The sequence below is a fragment of the Scyliorhinus torazame genome, chromosome 3 (genome assembly GCF_047496885.1).
Source record: "Scyliorhinus torazame isolate Kashiwa2021f chromosome 3, sScyTor2.1, whole genome shotgun sequence".
Classification (NCBI taxonomy): Eukaryota; Metazoa; Chordata; class Chondrichthyes; order Carcharhiniformes; family Scyliorhinidae; genus Scyliorhinus; species Scyliorhinus torazame.
This window is the reverse complement of record NC_092709.1, coordinates 141,684,597-141,697,292: the sequence shown is the minus strand read 5'-3', so window position 1 is coordinate 141,697,292 and position 12,696 is coordinate 141,684,597. Positions and strand designations below refer to the sequence as shown.

At 44.4% G+C, this 12,696-nt stretch overlaps 12 non-coding genes across 12 annotated transcripts; all 12 read left to right on the top strand.

Moving 5' to 3' along the window:
* The first annotated feature begins 1,131 nt into the window (after positions 1-1,131).
* On the top strand, positions 1,132-1,202 carry trnag-gcc (transfer RNA glycine (anticodon GCC)). The gene has a single exon. It is a non-coding gene; the product is annotated as a tRNA-Gly (tRNA).
* A 1,478-nt stretch (positions 1,203-2,680) lies between these two features.
* trnag-gcc (transfer RNA glycine (anticodon GCC)) lies at positions 2,681-2,751 on the top strand. Its single transcript has one exon. It is a non-coding gene; the product is annotated as a tRNA-Gly (tRNA).
* Positions 2,752-2,897: 146 nt separating this feature from the next.
* On the top strand, positions 2,898-2,968 carry trnag-gcc (transfer RNA glycine (anticodon GCC)). Its single transcript has one exon. It is a non-coding gene; the product is annotated as a tRNA-Gly (tRNA).
* Positions 2,969-4,449: 1,481 nt separating this feature from the next.
* Positions 4,450-4,520, top strand: trnag-gcc (transfer RNA glycine (anticodon GCC)). Its single transcript has one exon. It is a non-coding gene; the product is annotated as a tRNA-Gly (tRNA).
* A 1,479-nt stretch (positions 4,521-5,999) lies between these two features.
* On the top strand, positions 6,000-6,070 carry trnag-gcc (transfer RNA glycine (anticodon GCC)). The gene has a single exon. It is a non-coding gene; the product is annotated as a tRNA-Gly (tRNA).
* Positions 6,071-6,216: 146 nt separating this feature from the next.
* On the top strand, positions 6,217-6,287 carry trnag-gcc (transfer RNA glycine (anticodon GCC)). The gene has a single exon. It is a non-coding gene; the product is annotated as a tRNA-Gly (tRNA).
* A 1,481-nt stretch (positions 6,288-7,768) lies between these two features.
* Positions 7,769-7,839, top strand: trnag-gcc (transfer RNA glycine (anticodon GCC)). The gene has a single exon. It is a non-coding gene; the product is annotated as a tRNA-Gly (tRNA).
* Positions 7,840-7,985: 146 nt separating this feature from the next.
* Positions 7,986-8,056, top strand: trnag-gcc (transfer RNA glycine (anticodon GCC)). The gene has a single exon. It is a non-coding gene; the product is annotated as a tRNA-Gly (tRNA).
* Positions 8,057-9,534: 1,478 nt separating this feature from the next.
* trnag-gcc (transfer RNA glycine (anticodon GCC)) lies at positions 9,535-9,605 on the top strand. The gene has a single exon. It is a non-coding gene; the product is annotated as a tRNA-Gly (tRNA).
* A 146-nt stretch (positions 9,606-9,751) lies between these two features.
* Positions 9,752-9,822, top strand: trnag-gcc (transfer RNA glycine (anticodon GCC)). The gene has a single exon. It is a non-coding gene; the product is annotated as a tRNA-Gly (tRNA).
* Positions 9,823-11,303: 1,481 nt separating this feature from the next.
* On the top strand, positions 11,304-11,374 carry trnag-gcc (transfer RNA glycine (anticodon GCC)). Its single transcript has one exon. It is a non-coding gene; the product is annotated as a tRNA-Gly (tRNA).
* Positions 11,375-11,520: 146 nt separating this feature from the next.
* Positions 11,521-11,591, top strand: trnag-gcc (transfer RNA glycine (anticodon GCC)). The gene has a single exon. It is a non-coding gene; the product is annotated as a tRNA-Gly (tRNA).
* The last annotated feature ends 1,105 nt before the right edge of the window (positions 11,592-12,696 follow it).

The following is a 12,696-nucleotide window of genomic DNA, read 5'->3' as shown; positions in this document are numbered from 1 at the left end:
TTTTCATTCACCTTTTTCCATTGTCACAAATCCAGCTAAATCACAGGAATTCCACAGCATAGCAAAATATGTCAACATATATATATACAGAGGAGAATACAAGCACAACAATACAATTGGACCAGTACAAATACCATGAGACAAAGAAGAGAAAAAGCAGCTCGTTCAAAGCTCATTCAGCCTCTCAGAACATTCCGGCTAAGGAGGAATGGCCCAAACATAAAGGGGCAACAGGATACCGGCCACAGAACAGGACAAGGCCCAGACACGCACAGTCTCACACATGTGTGTAAACATCGCTAGTATCTTTACAGTACTCTTTACCAAGATAAGTGGGAGGAGGCGATGTTTCACGTTACTCGTTTTCGGAGTCCATTTGGAGATTCACACCTCATTCACCTGAGGCAATGTTGGTGGGTAATTGTCTCCCCCTAAGGAGTCCCTTGTGTTGCAACGAGGATAATGCCAGCTTCTCAACTTTTTCCATAAAGCTGACATTCCTCAACCTTGGCGAATGCTGATTCACCCCTTCCTTTCCTGTTTTGCAAACACGGACCTACATTCGAGAGCATGATGACCAGGATGACACATGGGGAATCAGGACACAGGATGTGACAGCATTGTGCCAATGTTGTGGGTTCATGGTGCAGAGGCCTGCATAACTGAAATGATGATGTGAGTTCTAATGTAACCAAGGCTGGTAGCGGTATAAAAGCCATTATCCAAACATAGGTTGTTTGGTGGAGGTGTGAAATCCCACTTTACTGTAACGCAGCATTAGGATAATTAGCCAACCTGGCTGTAAAATCGGAAAGATGCACAACATATTATTCTGAAAGGAAGGAGCCGTATGTTATCAAGCCATGGAATTTGCAGGCTGGCCTAGTGGAAGCACTGTTAGCTTTGCGTGAAGAAAAGTAGCGGCCTGATGATATTGCAGTGTAGCATTAGGTGATCTGTAGTGGTGTGAAGTGAGAGCACATGAGGTTTATGCGCTGCTGTGCCCGAAGTTTAGGTAAAGAAATTTGTTGACATTTGGGGAAAGTGAGGACAAAGTGAGGAAATGGAAATGCTGCTGAGTGAAAGCATTGGGGGAAAAAAGGAGAACTTCAGGAAATTGATAGTGGAGTTGCATTGGTGGTTCAGTGGTAGAATTCTCGCCTGCCACGCGGGAGGCCTGGGTTCGATTCCTGGCCAATGCATCAAGCTCTTTTGCATTCCTGTGCTCAGCAATTTTTCATTCCTCTCTACATTCTTACCACCAGCTTTCTTTTATCGCAACTACATTTTCACCACACCCTCCGCATCAATCTCTTTACCACTTTCCTCATGCTCGTTTTCAACATCTGCTTCACAACACTCTCCCTCTTCCTGTCCGCTTCACCACTCACAGCTGCAAACACTCATTCCTCTTCAATTAAAACCCTCCTTCCCTGACTTCTTTTTCACCTTTCACAACATTTTTACCTTCATTGCCTTAAGAAAAGTTCAAACAAACTTTGCACAAACTGATAATTTTTCACTGGACTCTTTTTTTTTACAATGTCTTTTCATTCACCTTTTTCCATTGTCACAAATAGCCAGCTAAATCACAGGAATTCCACAGCATAGCAAAATATGTCAACATATATATATACAGAGGAGAATACAAGCACAACAATACAATTGGACCAGTACAAATACCATGAGACAAAGAAGAGAAAAAGCAGCTCGTTCAAAGCTCATTCAGCCTCTCAGAACATTCCGGCTAAGGAGGAATGGCCCAAACATAAAGGGGCAACAGGATACCGGCCACAGAACAGGACAAGGCCCAGACACGCACAGTCTCACACATGTGTGTAAACATCGCGAGTATCTTTACAGTACTCTTTTCCAAGATAAGTGGGAGGAGGCGATGTTTCACGTTACTCGTTTTCGGAGTCCATTTGGAGATTCACACCTCATTCACCTGAGGCAATGTTGGTGGGTAATTGTCTCCCCCTAAGGAGTCCCTTGTGTTGCAACGAGGATAATGCCAGCTTCTCAACTCTTTCCATAAAGCTGACATTCCTTAACCTTGGCGAATGCTGATTCACCCCTTCCTTTCCTGTTTTGCAAACACGGACCTACATTCGAGAGCATGATGACCAGGATGACACATGGGGAATCAGGACACAGGATGTGACAGCATTGTGCCAATGTTGTGGGTTCATGGTGCAGAGGCCTGCATAACTGAAATGATGATGTGAGTTCAAATGTAACCAAGGCTGGTAGCGGTATAAAAGCCATTATCCAAACATAGGTTGTTTGGTGGAGGTGTGAAATCCCACTTGACTGTAACGCAGCATTAGGATAATTAGCCAACCTGGCTGTAAAATCGGAAAGATGCACAACATATTATTCTGAAAGGAAGGAGCCGTATGTTATCAAGCCATGGAATTTGCAGTCTGGCCCAGTGGAAGCACTGTTAGCTTTGCGTGAAGAAAAGTAGCAGCCTGATGATATTGCAGTGTAGCATTAGGTGATCTGTAGTGGTGTGAAGTGAGAGCACATGAGGTTTATGCGCTGCTGTGCCCGAAGTTTAGGTAAAGAAATTTGTTGACATTTGGGGAAAGTGAGGACAAAGTGAGGAAATGGAAATGCTGCGGAGTGAAAGCATTGGGGGAAAAAAGGAGAACATCATGAAATTGATAGCGGAGTTGCATTGGTGGTTCAGTGGTAGAATTCTCGCCTGCCACGCGGGAGGCCCGGGTTCGATTCCCGGCCAATGCAAGATCGACTGGTGTTGCACTGTTATTCCTCATCTTTACACTGCATCTCTCTGCTGGTTACATGCAGTTTTCTTTGGCGAACACACATCAACATCTGTCAGCAACTCAGGCATTGTGCATGAAAGTTCAGCTTCAGTTGTGTGGCTTGCATTGGTGGTTCAGTGGTAGAATTCTCACCTGCCACGTGAGAGGCCTGGGTTGGATTCCCGGCCAATACAATGCAGCTCCTTTGCATTCCTCTGCTCAGCAATTTTTCCTTCCTCTCTACATTCTTACCACCAGCTTTCTTTTATCACAACTACATTTTCACCATACACTCCCTCCGCATCAATCTCTTTACCACTTTCCTCATGCTCACTTTCAACATCTGCTTCACAACACTGTCCCTTTTCCTGTCCGCTTCACCACTCACAGCTGCAAACACTCATTCCTCTTCAATTAAAACCCTCCTCCTCTCACTTCTTTTTAACCCTTCACAACATTTTTACCTTCATTGCCTTCAGAAAAGTTCAAACAAACTTTGCACAAACTGATAGTTTTTCACTGGACTCTTTTTTTACAAAGTCTTTTCATTCACCTTTTTCCATTGTCACAAATAACCAGCTAAATCACAGGAATTCCACAGCATAGCAAAATATGTCAACATATATATATACAGAGGAGAATACAAGCACAACAATACAATTGGACCAGTACAAATACCATGAGACAAAGAAGAGAAAAAGCAGCTCGTTCAAAGCTCATTCAGCCTCTCAGAACATTCCGGCTAAGGAGGAATGGCCCAAACATAAAGGGGCAACAGGATACTGGCCACAGAACAGGACAAGGCCCAGACACGCACAGTCTCACACATGTGTGTAAACATCGCTAGTATCTTTACAGTACTCTTTACCACGATAAGTGGGAGGAGGCGATGTTTCACGTTACTCGTTTTCGGAGTCCATTTGGAGATTCACACCTCATTCACCTGAGGCAATGTTGGTGGGTAATTGTCTCCCCCGAGGGAGTCCCTTGTGTTGCAACGAGGATAATGCCAGCTTCTCAACTCTTTCCATAAAGCTGACATTCCTCAACCTTGGCGAATGCTGATTCACCCCTTCCTTTCCTGTTTTGCAAACACGGACCTACATTCGAGAGCTTGATGACCAGGATGACACATGGGGAATCAGGACACAGGATGTGACAGCATTGTGCCAATGTTGTGGGTTCATGGTGCAGAGGCCTGCATAACTGAAATGATGATGTGAGTTCTAATGTAACCAAGGCTGGTAGCGGTATAAAAGCCATTATCCAAACATAGGTTGTTTGGTGGAGGTGTGAAATCCCACTTTACTGTAACGCAGCATTAGGATAATTAGCCAACCTGGCTGTAAAATCGGAAAGATGCACAACATATTATTCTGAAAGGAAGGAGCCGTATGTTATCAAGCCATGGAATTTGCAGTCTGGCCTAGTGGAAGCACTGTTAGCTTTGCGTGAAGAAAAGTAGCGGTCTGATGATATTGCAGTGTAGCATTAGGTGATCTGTAGTGGTGTGAAGTGAGAGCACATGAGGTTTATGCGCTGCTGTGCCCGAAGTTTAGGTAAAGAAATTTGTTGACATTTGGGGAAAGTGAGGACAAAGTGAGGAAATGGAAATGCTGCTGAGTGAAAGCATTGGGGGAAAAAAGGAGAACATCATGAAATTGATAGCGGAGTTGCATTGGTGGTTCAGTGGTAGAATTCTCGCCTGCCACGCGGGAGGCCCGGGTTCGATTCCCGGCCAATGCATCACAGCTCTTTTGCATTCCTGTGCTCAGCAATTTTTCATTCCTCTCTACATTCTTACCACCAGCTTTCTTTTATCGCAACTACATTTTCACCACACCCTCCGCATCAATCTCTTTACCACTTTCCTCATGCTCGTTTTCAACATCTGCTTCACAACACTCTCCCTTTTCCTGTCCGCTTCACCACTCACAGCTGCAAACACTCATTCCTCTTCAATTAAAACCCTCCTTCCCTGACTTCTTTTTCACCTTTCACAACATTTTTACCTTCATTGCCTTAAGAAAAGTTCAAACAAACTTTGCACAAACTGATAATTTTTCACTGGACTCTTTTTTTTTACAATGTCTTTTCATTCACCTTTTTCCATTGTCACAAATAGCCAGCTAAATCACAGGAATTCCATAGCATAGCAAAATATGTCAACATATATATATACAGAGGAGAATACAAGCACAACAATACAATTGGACCAGTACAAATACCATGAGACAAAGAAGAGAAAAAGCAGCTCGTTCAAAGCTCATTCAGCCTCTCAGAACATTCCGGCTAAGGAGGAATGGCCCAAACATAAAGGGGCAACAGGATACCGGCCACAGAACAGGACAAGGCCCAGACACGCACAGTCTCACACATGTGTGTAAACATCGCGAGTATCTTTACAGTACTCTTTTCCAAGATAAGTGGGAGGAGGCGATGTTTCACGTTACTCGTTTTCGGAGTCCATTTGGAGATTCACACCTCATTCACCTGAGGCAATGTTGGTGGGTAATTGTCTCCCCCTAAGGAGTCCCTTGTGTTGCAACGAGGATAATGCCAGCTTCTCAACTCTTTCCATAAAGCTGACATTCCTCAACCTTGGCGAATGCTGATTCACCCCTTCCTTTCCTGTTTTGCAAACACGGACCTACATTCGAGAGCATGATGACCAGGATGACACATGGGGAATCAGGACACAGGATGTGACAGCATTGTGCCAATGTTGTGGGTTCATGGTGCAGAGGCCTGCATAACTGAAATGATGATGTGAGTTCAAATGTAACCAAGGCTGGTAGCGGTATAAAAGCCATTATCCAAACATAGGTTGTTTGGTGGAGGTGTGAAATCCCACTTGACTGTAACGCAGCATTAGGATAATTAGCCAACCTGGCTGTAAAATCGGAAAGATGCACAACATATTATTCTGAAAGGAAGGAGCCGTATGTTATCAAGCCATGGAATTTGCAGTCTGGCCCAGTGGAAGCACTGTTAGCTTTGCGTGAAGAAAAGTAGCAGCCTGATGATATTGCAGTGTAGCATTAGGTGATCTGTAGTGGTGTGAAGTGAGAGCACATGACGTTTATGCGCTGCTGTGACCGAAGTTTAGGTAAAGAAATTTGTTGACATTTGGGGAAAGAGAGGACAAAGTGAGGAAATGGAAATGCTGCTGAGTGAAAGCATTGGGGAAAAAAAGGAGAACATCATGAGATTGATAGTGGAGTTGCATTGGTGGTTCAGTGGTAGAATTCTCGCCTGCCACGCGGGAGGCCCGGGTTCGATTCCCGGCCAATGCAAGATCGGCTGCTGTTGCACTGTTATTTCTCATCTTTACACTGCATCTCTCTGCTGGTTACATGCAGTTTTCTTTGGCGAACACACATCAACATCTGTCAGCAACTCAGGCATTGTGCATGAAAGTTCAGCTTCAGTTGTGTGGCTTGCATTGGTGGTTCAGTGGTAGAATTCTCACCTGCCACGTGAGAGGCCCGGGTTGGATTCCCGGCCAATACATTGCAGCTCCTTTGCGTTCCTCTGCTCACAATTTTTCCTTCCTCTCTACATTCTTACCACCAGCTTTCTTTTATCACAACTACATTTTCACCATACACTCCCTCCGCATCAATCTCTTTACCACTTTCCTCATGCTCACTTTCAACATCTGCTTCACAACACTCTCCCTTTTCCTGTCCGCTTCACCACTCACAGCTGCAAACACTCATTCCTCTTCAATTAAAACCCTCCTTCCCTGACTTCTTTTTCACCTTTCACAACATTTTTACCTTCATTGCCTTAAGAAAAGTTCAAACAAACTTTGCACAAACTGATAATTTTTCACTGGACTCTTTTTTTTTACAATGTCTTTTCATTCACCTTTTTCCATTGTCACAAATAGCCAGCTAAATCACAGGAATTCCACAGCATAGCAAAATATGTCAACATATATATATACAGAGGAGAATACAAGCACAACAATACAATTGGACCAGTACAAATACCATGAGACAAAGAAGAGAAAAAGCAGCTCGTTCAAAGCTCATTCAGCCTCTCAGAACATTCCGGCTAAGGAGGAATGGCCCAAACATAAAGGGGCAACAGGATACCGGCCACAGAACAGGACAAGGCCCAGACACGCACAGTCTCACACATGTGTGTAAACATCGCGAGTATCTTTACAGTACTCTTTTCCAAGATAAGTGGGAGGAGGCGATGTTTCACGTTACTCGTTTCGGAGTCCATTTGGAGATTCACACCTCATTCACCTGAGGCAATGTTGGTGGGTAATTGTCTCCCCCTAAGGAGTCCCTTGTGTTGCAACGAGGATAATGCCAGCTTCTCAACTCTTTCCATAAAGCTGACATTCCTCAACCTTGGCGAATGCTGATTCACCCCTTCCTTTCCTGTTTTGCAAACACGGACCTACATTCGAGAGCATGATGACCAGGATGACACATGGGGAATCAGGACACAGGATGTGACAGCATTGTGCCAATGTTGTGGGTTCATGGTGCAGAGGCCTGCATAACTGAAATGATGATGTGAGTTCAAATGTAAACAAGGCTGGGAGCGGTATAAAAGCCATTATCCAAACATAGGTTGTTTGGTGGAGGTGTGAAATCCCACTTTACTGTAACGCAGCATTAGGATAATTAGCCAACCTGGCTGTAAAATCGGAAAGATGCACAACATATTATTCTGAAAGGAAGGAGCCGTATGTTATCAAGCCATGGAATTTGCAGTCTGGCCTAGTGGAAGCACTGTTATCTTTGCGTGAAGAAAAGCAGCGGCCTGATGATATTGCAGTGTAGCATTAGGTGATCTGTAGTGGTGTGAAGTGAGAGCACATGAGGTTTATGCGCTGCTGTGCCCGAAGTTTAGGTAAAGAAATTTGTTGCAATTTGGGGAAAGAGAGGACAAAGTGAGGAAATGGAAATGCTGCTGAGTGAAAGCATTGGGGAAAAAAAGGAGAACATCATGAGATTGATAGTGGAGTTGCATTGGTGGTTCAGTGGTAGAATTCTCGTCTGCCACGCGGGAGGCCCGGGTTTGATTCCCGGCCAATGCAAGATCGACTGGTGTTGCACTGTTATTTCTCATCTTTACACTGCATCTCTCTGCTGGTTCCATGCAGTATTCTTTGGCTACCACACATCAACATCTGTTAGCAACTCAGGCATTGGGGATGAAAGTTCAGCTTCAATTGTGTGGCTTGCATTGGTGGTTCAGTGGTAGAATTCTCGCCTGCCACGCGGGAGGCACGGGTTTGATTCCCGGCCAATGCATCACAGCTCTTTTGCATTCCTGTGCTCAGCAATTTTTCATTCCTCTCTACGTTCTTACCACCAGCTTTCTTTTATCACAACTACATTTTCACCATACACTCCCTCCGCATCAATCTCATTACCACTTTCCTCATGCTCATTTTCAACATCTGCTTCACAACACTCTCCCTTTTCCTGTCCGCTTCACCACTCACAGCTGCAAACACTCATTCCTCTTCAATTAAAACTCTCCTCCTCTCACTTCTTTTTAACCCTTCACAACATTTTTACCTTCATTGCCTTCAGAAAAGTTCAACAAACTTTGCACAAACTGATAATTTTTCACTGGACTCTTTTTTTACAAAGTCTTTTCATTCACCTTTTTCCATTGTCACAAATAACCAGCTAAATCACAGGAATTCCACAGCATAGCAAAATATGTCAACGTATATATACAGAGGAGAACACAAGCACAACAATACAATTGGACCAGTACAAATACCATGAGACAAAGAAGAGAAAAAGCAGCTCGTTCAAAGCTCATTCAGCCTCTCAGAACATTCCGGCTAAGGAGGAATGGCCCAAACATAAAGGGGCAACAGGATACCGGCCACAGAACAGGACAAGGCCCAGACACGCACAGTCTCACACATGTGTGTAAACATCGCGAGTATCTTTACAGTACTCTTTACCAAGATAAGTGGGAGGAGGCGATGTTTCACGTTACTCGTTTTCGGAGTCCATTTGGAGATTCACACCTCATTCACCTGAGGCAATGTTGGTGGATCATTGTCTCCCCCTAAGGAGTCCCTTGTGTTGCAACTAGGATATTGCCAGCTTCTCAACTCTTTCCATAAAGCTGACATTCCTCAACCTTGGCGAATGCTGATTCACCCCTTCCTTTCCTGTTTTGCAAACACGGACCTACATTCGAGAGCATGATGACCAGGATGACACATGGGGAATCAGGACACAGGATGTGACAGCATTGTGCCAATGTTGTGGGTTCATGGTGCAGAGGCCTGCATAACTGAAATGATGATGTGAGTTCAAATGTAACCAAGGCTGGTAGCGGTATAAAAGCCATTATCCAAACATAGGTTGTTTGGTGGAGGTGTGAAATCCCACTTGACTGTAACGCAGCATTAGGATAATTAGCCAACCTGGCTGTAAAATCGGAAAGATGCACAACATATTATTCTGAAAGGAAGGAGCCGTATGTTATCAAGCCATGGAATTTGCAGTCTGGCCCAGTGGAAGCACTGTTAGCTTTGCGTGAAGAAAAGTAGCAGCCTGATGATATTGCAGTGTAGCATTAGGTGATCTGTAGTGGTGTGAAGTGAGAGCACATGAGGTTTATGCGCTGCTGTGCCCGAAGTTTAGGTAAAGAAATTTGTTGACATTTGGGGAAAGAGAGGACAAAGTGAGGAAATGGAAATGCTGCTGAGTGAAAGCATTGGGGAAAAAAAGGAGCACATCATGAGATGGATAGTGGAGTTGCATTGGTGGTTCAGTGGTAGAATTCTCGCCTGCCACGCGGGAGGCCCGGGTTCGATTCCTGGCCAATGCAAGATCGGCTGGTGTTGCACTGTTATTTCTCATCTTTACACTGCATCTCTCTGCTGGTTACATGCAGTTTTCTTTGGCGAACACACATCAACATCTGTCAGCAACTCAGGCATTGTGCATGAAAGTTCAGCTTCAGTTGTGTGGCTTGCATTGGTGGTTCAGTGGTAGAATTCTCACCTGCCACGTGAGAGGCCCGGGTTGGATTCCCGGCCAATACATTGCAGCTCCTTTGCGTTCCTCTGCTCACAATTTTTCCTTCCTCTCTACATTCTTACCACCAGCTTTCTTTTATCACAACTACATTTTCACCATACACTCCCTCCGCATCAATCTCTTTACCACTTTCCTCATGCTCACTTTCAACATCTGCTTCACAACACTCTCCCTTTTCCTGTCCGCTTCACCACTCACAGCTGCAAACACTCATTCCTCTTCAATTAAAACCCTCCTTCCCTGACTTCTTTTTCACCTTTCACAACATTTTTATCTTCATTGCCTTAAGAAAAGTTCAAAAAAACTTTGCACAAACTGATAATTTTTCACTGGACTCTTTTTTTTTACAATGTCTTTTCATTCACCTTTTTCCATTGTCACAAATAGCCAGCTAAATCACAGGAATTCCACAGCATAGCAAAATATGTCAACATATATATATACAGAGGAGAATACAAGCACAACAATACAATTGGACCAGTACAAATACCATGAGACAAAGAAGAGAAAAAGCAGCTCGTTCAAAGCTCATTCAGCCTCTCAGAACATTCCGGCTAAGGAGGAATGGCCCAAACATAAAGGGGCAACAGGATACCGGCCACAGAACAGGACAAGGCCCAGACACGCACAGTCTCACACATGTGTGTAAACATCGCGAGTATCTTTACAGTACTCTTTTCCAAGATAAGTGGGAGGAGGCGATGTTTCACGTTACTCGTTTCGGAGTCCATTTGGAGATTCACACCTCATTCACCTGAGGCAATGTTGGTGGGTAATTGTCTCCCCCTAAGGAGTCCCTTGTGTTGCAACGAGGATAATGCCAGCTTCTCAACTCTTTCCATAAAGCTGACATTCCTCAACCTTGGCGAATGCTGATTCACCCCTTCCTTTCCTGTTTTGCAAACACGGACCTACATTCGAGAGCATGATGACCAGGATGACACATGGGGAATCAGGACACAGGATGTGACAGCATTGTGCCAATGTTGTGGGTTCATGGTGCAGAGGCCTGCATAACTGAAATGATGATGTGAGTTCAAATGTAACCAAGGCTGGTAGCGGTATAAAAGCCATTATCCAAACATAGGTTGTTTGGTGGAGGTGTGAAATCCCACTTTACTGTAACGCAGCATTAGGATAATTAGCCAACCTGGCTGTAAAATCGGAAAGATGCACAACATATTATTCTGAAAGGAAGGAGCCGTATGTTATCAAGCCATGGAATTTGCAGTCTGGCCTAGTGGAAGCACTGTTAGCTTTGCGTGAAGAAAAGCAGCGGCCTGATGATATTGCAGTGTAGCATTAGGTGATCTGTAGTGGTGTGAAGTGAGAGCACATGAGGTTTATGCGCTGCTGTGCCCGAAGTTTAGGTAAAGAAATTTGTTGCAATTTGGGGAAAGTGAGGACAAAGTGAGGAAATGGAAATGCGGCTGAGTGAAAGCATTGGGGAAAAAAAGGAGAACATCATGAAATTGATAGTGGAGTTGCATTAGTGGTTCAGTGGTAGAATTCTCGTCTGCCACACGGGAGGCCCGGGTTCGATTCCCGGCCAATGCAAGATCGACTGGTGTTGCACTGTTATTTCTTATCTTTACACTGCATCTCTCTGCTGGTTATATGCAGTTTTCTTTGGCTAACACACATCAACATCTGTTAGCAACTCAGGCATTGGGCTTGAAAGTTCAGCTTCAGTTGCGTGGCTTGCATTGGTGGTTCAGTGGTAGAATTCTCGCCTGCCACGCGGGACGCCCGGGTTTGATTCCTGGCCAATGCATCACAGCTCTTTTGCATTCCTGTGCTCAGCAATTTTTCATTCCTCTCTACATTCTTACCACCAGCTTTCTTTTATCGCAACTACATTTTCACCATACACTCCCTCCGCATCAATCTCTTTACCACTTTCCTCATGCTCATTTTCAACATCTGCTTCACAACACTCTCCCTTTTCCTGTCCGCTTCACCACTCACAGCTGCAAACACTCATTCCTCTTCAATTAAAACCCTCCTCCTCTCACTTCTTTTTAACCCTTCACAACATTTTTACCTTCATTGCCTTCAGAAAAGTTCAACAAACTTTGCACAAACTGATAATTTTTCACTGGACTCTTTTTTTACAAAGTCTTTTCATTCACCTTTTTCCATTGTCACAAATAACCAGCTAAATCACAGGAATTCCACAGCATAGCAAAATATGTCAACGTATATATACAGAGGAGAACACAAGCACAACAATACAATTGGACCAGTACAAATACCATGAGACAAAGAAGAGAAAAAGCAGCTCGTTCAAAGCTCATTCAGCCTCTCAGAACATTCCGGCTAAGGAGGAATGGCCCAAACATAAAGGGGCAACAGGATACCGGCCACAGAACAGGACAAGGCCCAGACACGCACAGTCTCACACATGTGTGTAAACATCGCGAGTATCTTTACAGTACTCTTTACCAAGATAAGTGGGAGGAGGCGATGTTTCACGTTACTCGTTTTCGGAGTCCATTTGGAGATTCACACCTCATTCACCTGAGGCAATGTTGGTGGATCATTGTCTCCCCCTAAGGAGTCCCTTGTGTTGCAACTAGGATATTGCCAGCTTCTCAACTCTTTCCATAAAGCTGACATTCCTCAACCTTGGCGAATGCTGATTCACCCCTTCCTTTCCTGTTTTGCAAACACGGACCTACATTCGAGAGCATGATGACCAGGATGACACATGGGGAATCAGGACACAGGATGTGACAGCATTGTGCCAATGTTGTGGGTTCATGGTGCAGAGGCCTGCATAACTGAAATGATGATGTGAGTTCAAATGTAACCAAGGCTGGTAGCGGTATAAAAGCCATTATCCAAACATAGGTTGTTTGGTGGAGGTGTGAAATCCC